Here is a 12356-nt window from a genome sequence, read left to right as displayed (position 1 = left end):
ATTGATTTTTTACAGAAAGGAAAAGAGAGGGATAGAGAGTTAAAAACATCGATGAGAAAGAAACATTGATCAGTTGCCTCTTACACACCCCCCATAAGGGATGTGCCCGGAACCAAGGTACATGCCCTTGCTGGAATCAAACCTGAGACCCTTCAGTCCGCAGGCCAAGGCTCCATCCACTGAGCCAAACAAGTTTCGGCTAACTTTAGTTTTCTTAACAACCTTCCCTTTTCTTTAATAGACTACTGGATGCTAAAAGCTAGCAGAACACAGGCTACAAGCGAAATACCGTATTTTTCGGACCATAAGACGCACATTTTCCCCCCCAGAAGTGGGGGGGAAAAGTCCCTGAGTCTTATGGTCCAAATATAGCCTACACATATACTTTAAAAAAAAAGTTTTTTTACTTGCCCCGCTCTGTGTGGTCTCTGTGTGCTTGCCCGGCTCTAAAATGGTTCTAAATGCTGCTGTTTACTTTACAGGGTTGATTACATGTGTTTATGACTGTGATGTTGGGTTTTAATGCACATAAAATATTTTAGGACACTATTTGTTTCAGAATCTTTTTTTCTTCATTTCCCTTCTCTAAAAACTGGTGCTTCTTATGGTCCGGAGCGTCTTATGGTCCGAAAAATACGGTAGTTCACGGGAGCCTTCCAGCTCTGTCTGAAAGGAAGTTGCTTTCCGTGTTGTAAGGAGTAGCCTTTCTGGGTTGTACCTTCTAACCAGCTTGTGCCTCGGCTTAGTGAGTGCCCAGTGGCTGTGATTTTCCTTCCAGAGCAACTCCAGGGAAAAGGGGTTCAGTGAGCTCTAAGTAGCTCTGAGCGCGTGGGTACAGTGTGCGTGCTTATGTTGGCTCTGCTTCTGGCACACTCTGGTTTGGATCATTTTGTGCTGAGCAGAGGGCCCCCAGCCAAGCCCACTTTTCCAAATCTACTTTAATAGTCTTTATCCCTTGTAAATAGATATTCTTATATCTATAGGAAACATCTAAACTGATTTATGATTTGAATAGCAAGTGAGGTAAAATAAAGGCCAAGAAGGCAGGATAATGAAGAAGTGAATAATGGGCAATATTTTTTTGCAGTAGTGGTAATGGAAGCAAAGTTCTTAGGCAACAAAGTATCCTAGGAATTATATGGGATTAACTGGAATATGAGTTAAGGGCTCAAAGATGTTTTCCTAGAATCGTCTTAAATACACTGTATATGCTTCTGCTTGATATTTCCACTTAAGTTCAAAACATTTCCTGAAATCTTTCCAAGTGGCCACTTCAGTTGAGGGGATATGACAATATTGTATGTCCTGTGTTTACTTAAGATGAAAATAATTTAGATGACCCAATTAGATCCAAAGGATGACCCAAAGGATGACCTGATTTAATTTTCGTTTTATAAATAAGAACTTGAGGCTGAGAGAGAGGAAATGATCTCTTTAAGGCCATACAGTAACATTGAAGGCTGGACCATTAAGAGTCATTCCACTTTCTTCTTTCCAGTTTATTAATTCCCATTCGCCCTTTTCAGGCCAAGATGCTATCTGTTTAAACATTCATTTTTTATCAGGGATCATGAAATACATATAATCCCTATTATATGTATTCCACTAATCTGATTCCACAGTCTGACTCTGCTCCCCTGTACCGTAAGGATTCCACTAACCTGATGGTACAAAGGGAGCAGAGTCAGAGTGCCTGTCTTATCTTGGGTAATTGTCAGATACTATAATGTTCTCAACCTTTGCTGGCCATCCTCTCCCCACAGCTGAGATTGCTTGACCTTCACTGACCTGAGTCAGGAGAGATGGAGGAAGCTGCAGTTTAAGTGTCTGGGACTCAGGGAAATTTTTTCTTTGCCAGGACAGCTTTGGCTTTGCCTCCAGTTTTAACAACTCAGTTCCTGTGTTGTTCTCCAGATTGAGCTTCTACCTTGCTACAAACTATACCCTCCTTTATTCCCTATGCCAGCGTCCCAGTTTTTTAATATTATACTCTGTGCCAGAGTGTGCTGGTTTCTTTTTGGCAGACCTTAGGGCCTCAAGTTCTGGCCCTTGACTCAGCCCAGAGGCTGGGTCCACTACTTCTTAGGAAGTGCTTGCTGGTCTCTTCCTTCAGTGAAGACATAAATATAGAGACAAATATTGACAAGCATCTCAATTTTGTTTGGTTCATCCCAAATGTCTTATATTTCCTCCTCTTGCTCTCAGCCATCAAGTTGGCTTCTTCAGAAAGGATGACCTGATTCTCCACAGCACTGAGCACCCACCCCACAGCCCTACTTTGAACATTAGCAGCCCACAAGCCAACCAGAAGCTTTGCTCCTTGTAGCTCTCTCATTGTCATCTCCTGGAACTACGCATGCATGTTCTTTGACCTCCTCAAGACTGCTTTTACCCAGACCCCAGGACTCTCCCTGACAATTGTGAAGCTCCTCTTCCCAGAAGATTCTTCTTCTCTTCCTGCCCCTGCTTTAGTTCGGCACCACAAGGGACTTCCCATGTGTGTATGAACACCCTAAACTGTAGATCCATGCGTAACCACTGTATCCAATAGCCCTTTGGCCACCACTAGGGTTATGCATGCCATTCAGGCCTAAATAAGCCCTGTGTAATAAAAATACGTGAGTCACATATGTAATTTTAAGATGTTTAAATTAAAAGATGTTCACGCCAAAACCGGTTTGGCTCAGTTGTAGAGTGTCAGTCTGCGGACTGAAGGGTCCCGGGTTCGATTCCGGTCAAGGGCATGTACCTTGGTTGTGGGCACATCCCCAGTAGGGGGTGTGCATGAGGCAGCTGGTCAATGTTTTTCTCTCATCGACATTTCTAGCTCTCTATCCCTCTCCCCTCCTCTCTGTAAAAAATCAATAAAAAATATTTAAAAAAAAAGATGTTCACATAAAAAAGTAAAAAGAATCAAGTAATGTGGACTTTAGTAATATATTTTATTTAACTCAATAAAACTAACATATTTCAATTATATTATATATTTAAAAATTATTAATGAGATATATACTGTTTTTCATATGAAGTCTTAGAAATACAGTGTATTTTTTAATATGTTTTGTTTTTATTTTAGATAAAGAAAAGGAGAGAGAACCATGGATCTGCTGCCACATCCCCTAATGGGGACCGAGCCCTTAACACAGGCATATGCCCTGACCAGGAATCCAACCGGTGACCTCTCAGTGCATGGGATGACGCTCAACCAACTGGGCCACATCAGCTGGGGCTCTGGTGTGCATATTATTCTCAGCATATCTCAAGTCAACCTAGCTGAGTATCCACTGCTTAGTAACACCTATGGCTAGTAGCTGCCAAAGGGGACAGGGCAGGAAGGGAGCAGATACAGGGATCAGATGGACACATCCCTGGTAACTTGGAAGGTTGCAGTCTGAGGCGAGTAAAGTGCATTCTTAAAAGTGTGGCACTTCAGATCTTTTCATTTTTCTCACTCTATTAGTCTTCTTTTGTCTTCACTTCATTCCAAATCTAACCCAGACCTCTTGACAACATCCACTCCAGGGCTCCTTTGTCCTGTTAATCCATGGATTGTAGATTCATCCACACCCACTGTATCCAGTAGCCCCTTGGCCACCACTAGGACACTCTGAGGTGTCCATCCTTAGTAGAACAGACTGGTGGAATAGGTCCATTAAGGCAAATTAAGATCCCTTCATTTTTGTGTAAATAAATAAAGAGAAACAAGTAACATAGACTTCCCTTTCAAGACGCAGAATGTGGAGGGGCTGTTGGAGGAAACCATGCTGCTGTCTGAAGGTGTTTAGTCTCCATTCTCAGGAGGATCAGATGGATAATGAGATGCTACTCTGGGAGGCTAGAGGGAAGAAATTGGAATTAATACCATCATATGAGCAAGTAACCTAACCATCTATAAAACACTGTGCCTCAGGCAGTTCTAAACCTGCTCCTCTGATACCAGTTTGAAACCCTCAATTATAAACCACATTTTAAAATATGGTTTGTAATAATGGTAATGGATCTCTACATTATTGTATATGACAAAGCTGTTTAATTGTTTTACATGTATATACTATTGTTTTGGTGGTGAAATGGCACCAATCGGTACTGGCATTGGACCTCAGTTCAGCAACTTTTGTACTTGAGTTCTGGCTAAAAAAGACTTTGGAGCCAAGACTCAAACTAGAAGAGAAAACTTATTTAGAAAGTCATGGAGGTAGAAGAAGTGAGCCATAGAAGAAATGAGCTCGGAACACAAGTTATAGAAGCAAAAGAAGGGCCTGGGTGGGGAAAGAGGAGAGGGAGGGGAAAGGTGAGGGCATGTGCCTGGTTCCTCCATCCTAAGGGCTTTTAAGAGTGGGGATATCAGCCGAAACTGGTTTGGCTCAATGGATAGAGCGTCGGCTTGGAGACTGAAAGGTCCCGGGTTCGATTCCAGTCAAGGGAATGTACCTTGGTTGCGGGCATATCCCCAGTAGGGGGTGTGTAAGAGGCAGCTGATTGATGAGGCAGTTGATCGATGACTCTCTCTCATCGATGTTTCTAACTCTCTATCTCTCTCCTTTCCTCTCTGTACAAAAATCAATAAAATATATTTTAAAAAAAAGAGTGGGGATATCAGAGGAGGTCCCAGGTTAATAGACTATTCATCAGCTTCCCAGGTTTGTCCCCTCAGGGTCGTGATCTCCACTGGTTGGTCAGCCTCTGGGCAGCAGGTCATAGGTCAGTGCAGCTGGTGCTAATGTCAGCCATGGCATTGGTTGTGTGGTTTTAACTGCTTTTCTGGGCCTGGATCTGAAACACAACTGAGGCCTAGACATTATCCCTATGGGTTAATGTTTAAGGTAATGGTTGTGCAAGGGCCCTCTCTAAGGGGGCCTACCACATGACTAGCAACATGTCAGGGGAGGAAAGATCAGGGGAGGGTCTGAACGGCATGGCCAGAGATGTGTTAGGAAAGGAAAGTTCACCCTGGGGGTGAGGTTCTTGTTTTCCCAGTTTTGCCATTGCCAGGAACCCTGGACTTTTCACCCTGCTAACCTTCTGTACCTGGACTACTTTTCACTCTGCTAATCTTCTATAACCATCGTCCTTGTTCTGCTCATGCTTATCTAACTGCCCACCACAAATTTACTTACTGTAACTAAAGTTCCATTTTTGTTCCTATTTTATGAGTGAGCAACCAAGCACAGAGAGGTTAAGAGAGTGTCTTAAGTCACACAACTAGTATATGGAAGAACTGGGATTAGAACTCAGATATTTTATCTCTGGATATATGCTGTAAACTGAAATAATGCATGTGTAGCACTGAGCAGCCTCTTGGGCACGTTGTAAGTGTTCAGTAAGTGACAGCTGCTGCGTTAACAGTGCTGAAGAGTGTGGTAAGGTTGGAGCATGGATGGTGGAGGTGTAGTGTGGGTCTAATAAATTAGAGACATGAAGCACATCCCCAAACCAGTGGCTGCCGTCATTCTGTCAGATTTACTGCAGTAATCCTTCACCACTTCCTCTGTTCACACAGTCTACTTCTGTTCAGTTTAGTCAAATGACTATCCTCTGTGCTTCCTGAGAATATGGAATTTTGTTTTAGTGATTCCAAGAAGGAGCCTTCTGGAATTAAAAATAAAACACCAGTCATCCACTTCTTTACTACTAGTAAGTCCTGCCTTATTTTGTTTGGTTCTGGGCCAATGGAGGGTTCTTCTTACATTGGTGTGGCATACACAAGGTTAGCAAAAAGGAAAGAGCACCTCATAAAGGATTCATTATCTGTCCATGGGATACCTTTTAAAGCGTATTGGAAGAAATTGTTTTTCTTTGCTAGATGTCTTATTTAAAACTAGAGGCCTGATGCACAGAATTTGTGCAAGATTAGGCCTTCCTTCCCCCACCTGCCAGCACCGACTTTCCTCTGGCACCCAGGACCCAGGCTTCCCTCTCAGCCCCAGCTTCATTCAGAAGGTCTTCCGGAAGGATGTCAGATCTAATTAGCAAATTACAGTTTTATTATTATAGATTCCCAAGTATACACAAAGCCTAGGGGAAAGGCCTAGTGGCATCTAAGTTGCAAGGAAGATTAGCCAATCATCAAGCATTTCTCCCAAAGAAAGGTAAAGGCTAGATGGGGATACCAAGGCACTGCACTCTGGGGTATGGTCCATCTAAGATTAAGATCCTGATTGATCCTTAGAATGAGCAAGGATAGACACTGTTGATGTCCAGCTCTTTTCTAAACTTATTTCTTTCCATACTTACACAACTTAGCCATGCCACATGACTTAGCTGGCTAACGCACAAGGTTGTCATTTTTCCCAACCATGAGCCTGACTTTAATTCTGCATCACTAATTGAATCAACTGTGACCATTTACAGTGTAGTTGAAAACCAAATCTTGTAATCCTAAACCCATTGTTTTAAAACCCTATGGGGTGGATGTAGTCATTCCAGAGACAGCTCATAGACAAGGCCATGCCCTGAGTTGCATGTGTGTCTCACCCTATTTGAAGGATACCTGGTCTATCTCTTCGCCTTTTTTCAACCCCTACTGACACTTGATGCTATCAACTCCCTATTCTGTTTGTGTTCCCTTTGATAGTATTATATAATCATTGATGATTCTTCACTTAGTGAATATGAATTAAGACTTTGGCCCCAGGGGCAAAAAACACACCCTGGCGAAGCCGGTTTTATACCAGCCTGTTACTGAACACGATATCATGATAAATAGAATTGAGTCAAACTTGAGAAGCCTCTTGGTACATGCCCTTGGGACTAATTGTCATAGTTGAATCTCTCAAAGAAACTAGCAAGCTACCATTAATAAGATAGTCTTCCATGTTTATTATAATACAATTTCAGTATGCTTGGGCTTTTGTTAATCATTTACTCATTCACTAAGCATAGTAATTCTGTATATACTGTATAGCAGATAATTCAGTTTACTAAGATTTGTTGGCATATTTTTCAGGGAGGAACCAAAATTAGGTTTAGGTATAAAACTGGGCCAACTCATCCAAGCAAAAAGTACCAGAACATATTTAGTTTATCATGTGAATTGACCTGCAGGTTACTTGGTCTATGGAATTTGACAAATAGGAAATAAATGATTTTCCATGGCACAGTAGATAAATGCTTATAATTTCTGACCACTGGGAACATAGCTGGTGGGTGAGGGCAGAGTAGGTTGGGAAATAGTAAGTCTCTGAAATTGACTGAGCCTGCTTTCTCACTCTCAATGAAAATGCAGAAGTTCCAGTGGTTTCTTAAGAAGCTGTTCTTTGGGGTGGTATAGTCCTATTGTAATGTCCAGACAATTACTGAAGAAATGTAGCCTGGCAGTGTGGCTTCAGTGGTTGAACATTAATCTATGAACCAGGAGATCATGGTTTGATTCCTGGTCAGGGCACATGCTCGGGTTGCGGACTCAATCCCCAGTAAGGGGCATGCAGGAGGCAATCGATCAATAATTATCTCTCATCATTGATGTTTCTGTCTCTCCCTTTCCCTTTCTCTCTCAGATCAATAAAAATATACTTAAAAAAATGAAATGTAAAGACAGGTGCTTATTTTATCTCTGTGGCACTGAGCATTCTCAATCTTTACTTGCAATAAGGGAGAGCAACTTCAATGTGTCCTCCCATGGGTGGTGGTTCCTATGGCTCTGGCCGAGGTGAGGAGGTGAGTGGATGACATCACTTTCAGGTCAGGGCTAGTTGTCCGACCGCAAGCAAATCTGGCAGTCATTCTGCCTCAGAGATAGTCATGCTGATTACAAAACTTTCCAGGTTAGTGGTCTTATTCTGACTAGGTAATACCCTTGTACATGAAGTGCTAATGAGTGGCTTAGTGGAGGGCTTGCCCAGCAGGATGTGGGGCAAGAGAAAGGAGAAAAGGAAGGGGGGATGGGAGGAAATGACAGGCCTTGGAAAATAGAAATACAAATTGTAGATATTTATCCTGCTATAAGCTGCTGTGCCCAAAGGGCACTTAGGAAACAGATGTCTAAACAATACAGAAGTGGAATACAGTTGTCTGGTGCGTGTGAATTGCATCACTTAACTCTTCATTTATTCATTGTCTTTCAACCGCACCATTGCCTCTCCCTTCTTCAAATGTATCTGGCTCATTTCTGCCCTCAGGGTCTTTGCAAATGCTATTCCTTCCTGGGCCCACTTCCTCTGGTTCTTCACACAGCAGGCTCCTGCTTACTCTTACTGCCAGCCAGCCCATGTCCACCACCCTCTCCCACCTTGATTACTTTGAATATATCCCTTGTGTGTTTAGAATATAGATCCTGTGAAGAGAGCCCAAATCTCTCTCTGTCACATTGTAGCTTTAGCCCCCAGTACAGGGCCAGGCACAATCACACATTTCATTAATGAACTTTGCAATAGGAAATCTGTTTTTTTCATTCTAGATCTGCTATTGATCAGTTGTCTGCCTTTGGGCAATTCACTCTGCCTCTTTGGACAGCAGTTTTCTCCATTTTAAAAGATGGAGCACTGTTTTCCCAACCATTTTCCATGTAACATCTAAAAAGCCCCCTTAGGTATGTATTGAGGGTGGAGGAAGTAAAAAAATGATCTGAGTAGGTAGGCTCTGGAACCCTCCTATCCAATCCTGCCTCAACAAGAATAGTTTTACATTTATTTGTTAGACAATTTAGACTTTCACTTGAGATTTCATTTAAATACAGGTATCCACATTAAAATTAAAAATACAAAGTTTAAAAATCATCAATTCTGATTATGGAAAGTTTCCTTCCATCTTGAATTGTGACTATTACCAAAGTAGAATTCATTCTTTCTGTCCTCCCACAAACCAGTTTGAATTTCTTGTTAACATTTTTGGTATTGCCACATAAATTCAAAACTTCAGAGTTCTTTTTTTGACAGTTTCTTCTCCATCCAACCAGTGGGGTAATTGTCCTAAAAGGCTTTTCTTATCAATTGTTTATTTCCATTCCCCAACTGGATATAAGGCCTTGTCTAATCCCTAGGTCCAAACGGATAACCTCTTACCTATCTGGACAATTGCAGCATCCTCCACAGCATTCTTTATACCTTCTGGGCTAGTAATCCTTTCCCCACACAATTAATAATTGGTCTATCTAAACAATATGCTAATAGTTAGTCTTTGTTCAAAACCTTCAGTGGTTTTTTCATTGCCTATGAGTGAATCCCAAATGATTCTCACTCAGGAGCCTGTATTGGTCACAGCACTATTCGTGTCTACAATGTTCACTGCTCTCACCTCACAGATGCATCCACAGGGATCACCATTCTCTGTTACATAGGATCCCATTTTCTGGCCAAAGCCTCTGCTCAAGCATCTATAGTCTGGGTAGTGGTCTCTAAGTCAATCTGGCAAAAGAACTTTGTCTATTAGGTATTCTATACCAGATGACAGTGCTTGACAGATATTTTCTTCAGGGAAACTGAAATGCAAGATTTGAGGAAATCCGAAGAGATTAGGGTGGAAAAGAGTGAAGAGAAATATAGATAAGAGATAGTGGGCAGAAGCCACGAGACAGGAAAAGTTATAAATGGGCAATAACATTACACAGAGAGGAGAATGGAGGGAGTTCTTTGACTGTAAGAGTAAAAGTGGAAATGGAGATGTGACTGATCCATCTGGATATACTACCATCTCCATGAAGTTTCCCTCGTCACACTAGGCAAAACTCACCTGCCACTAAACCCAGCACTTAGCCTGTCTCTCTCTCTCTCTCTCTGTCTCTCTCTCTCTCTCTCTCTCTCTCTCTCTCTCTCTCTCTCTCTCTCTCTCTTTCTCTCTCTCTCTCTCTGTGGGGGGGGGGGTATTCCACTTTATATATCCAAGGATTTTTGAGTGTATGCAATATAGAACTTAACTCTGGCTAAGAAATCTGGGTAATTCCCAGAATTGAAAGAAAAGGTGAACTCCTGGGTATCAGAAAAGACAAATTCCAATATAGTCAAGAGACATCCAGGATTTCTTCAGACAATGCCATTGAGAGAATTCTACTCAATTGCTTCCATCTTAAGTTACTGCACTCAAGAGTCAAACTCCAAGAAGGCCACCCTTGGTGGCTCTGGCTTGAATTGAACTGAGAGTTCCTCAGCACAATAATCCCTTGGGAGGGAAGAGAGAATTCCACAAAGTAAAGGAACAGTGCTTTTTACTAACAGATAGCATATTGTACAACCAAACAAACAAAACAAACATTTTCTTCTCTACTTTATGTTTATTTGTAAAGTTGCCTTTGTCTCCACTTTGAAGAAGGTACATAATACATTTCCTCCTTCCCCTTTTTATTTTTTTCTTTTTAAAAAATTTAATAAATCCTTATTGTTCAGATTATTACAATTGTTCCTCTTTTTTCCCCCCATAGCCCCCCTCCACCCGGATCCCACCCAACCTCTGCCCTTACCTCCTCGAACTGTCCCCATCCATACCTGTACGATTTTTGTCCAGTATCTTCCTGCACCCCTCACACCCCTTTTCCCCTGATAATTTTCAATACACTTTCTTTCTATGCCCCTGATTCTATTATATTCACCAGTTTATTCTGTTCATCAGATTTTTAATTCACTTAATTTTTAGATTCATTTGTTGATAGATATGTATTTGTTGTTCATCATTTTTATCTTTTTCTTTTTCTTCTTCTTCTTAAAGAATATCTTTCAGCATTTCATATAATACAGGTTTGGTGTTGGTGAACTTCTTTAGCTTTTTCTTATCTGTGGAGCTCTTTATCTGACCTTCAATTCTGAATGATAGCTTTGCTGGGTAGAGTAATCTTGGTTGTAGGTTCTTGCTCTTCATCACTTTGAATATTTCTTGCCACTCCCGTTTGGCCTGCATAGTTTCTGTTGAGAAATCAGCTGACAATCCTATGGGTGCTCTCTTGTAGGCAATTAAGTGTTTTTATCTTGCTGTTTTTAATATTCTCTCTTTGTCTTTTGCTCTTGGCATTTTAATTATGATGTGTCTTGGTGTGGTCCTCTTTGGATTCCTTTTGTTTGGGGTTCTGTGCGCTTCCTGGATTTGTAAGTCTATTTCTTTCACCAGGTGGGGGAAGTTTTCAGTCATTAGTTCTTCAAATAGGTTTTCAGTATCTTGCTCTCTCTCTTTTTTTGGCACCCCCATAATTCTGATGTTGGTAAGCTTGAAGTTGTGCCACAGGCTTCTTACATTATCTTCAAATTTTTGGATTCTTTCTTCTTTTTGCTTTTCTAGTTGAGTGTCTTTTGCTTCTTTGTATTTTAAATCTTTGACTTGATTCTTGCATTCCTCTAATCTGACGTTAGGTCTCTGTATAATATTTTTTTTTAATTTCAGTGAGTGTATGTTTAATTTCTAGTTGGTCCTTTTTTATATCCTCGAGGATCTCATTAAATTTATTGGCCTTTTCTAGGAAATTCTTGAAAAACCTTATAACCATGGTTTTGAACTCTATATCCAGTCATTTGTTTTCTTCCATTTCCTTCATTTGTGATCTCTTTGTCTCTGCATTTTTGCTGCTTTCCTGGGCTGGTAGGGTAGCTTTGTGTGCTAGCTGTCCTATATGGCCCAATGGCTCAGCCTCCCCAGTTATTGAGGTGGACACTCTTGGTGCACCCCTTTGTGGACTGTGTGTACAGCCTTGTTGTAGTTAAGTCTTGATTGTTGTTGGTATCACTGGGAGGAATTGACCTCCAGGCCAATTGGCTGTGAGGATCAGTTGTGTCTACACCAAAAAAACTTCTATGCTGGAGACAGCCTTATGAGGTAAGACTTGCAAAATTGCAAAAGCCTCTGTGCTCAGCTTGGATGGGGCAGAGTCTCAGGACTGAGCAGACAGTCTTGGCTTCCCTTCAGCTCTGCCCTAGGAGGCCCCTGAGTCTCAGTATCCCTCAGTAATCACTGCAAGCACCTCTAAGAGTAAGCTGCCCTCAAGTTTCACCTGCTTCCAGACGTTCAGTTTCTCCCCCAATGAATCTGGATTCCCAGATTTTTGTCCAGAACTGGAGTTTCAGTGCAGTGGGGAGCTTCCATTTCCCACCCACTAGAGAAAGCCGGTGGCACACTCAGAATTCAGTCCTCTCTGCCTGCACTCACACCTCCAGACCTCTGCCTTTCACAGCTCCCTTGAGTTTCCACCTGACAGTCCAGATTCCCCCCGTATAAGCCTGGGTCCCCAGGGTCTTGCCTGGTACTGGGGTTCAGTGCAGTTGGAACTGGGGTTCAGTACAGTTGGAAGCTTTTGTCTCCTTCTTGCTAGAGAAAGCTAGCCAGGCACTCAGCCTCCCATGCACGTGTCTCTGTACATTAGCATTTTGCAGCTCCTCTGATTCTCCGTGTGCTTTCCCCTTTCCTTCTAGTTATAGTATTTCCACTCAGCCAGCTTTCCTGTG

The sequence above is a fragment of the Pipistrellus kuhlii genome, unplaced genomic scaffold, assembly GCF_014108245.1.
Source record: "Pipistrellus kuhlii isolate mPipKuh1 unplaced genomic scaffold, mPipKuh1.p scaffold_m20_p_9, whole genome shotgun sequence".
NCBI lineage: Eukaryota > Metazoa > Chordata > Mammalia > Chiroptera > Vespertilionidae > Pipistrellus > Pipistrellus kuhlii.
This window is presented reverse-complemented; position numbering follows the sequence as displayed.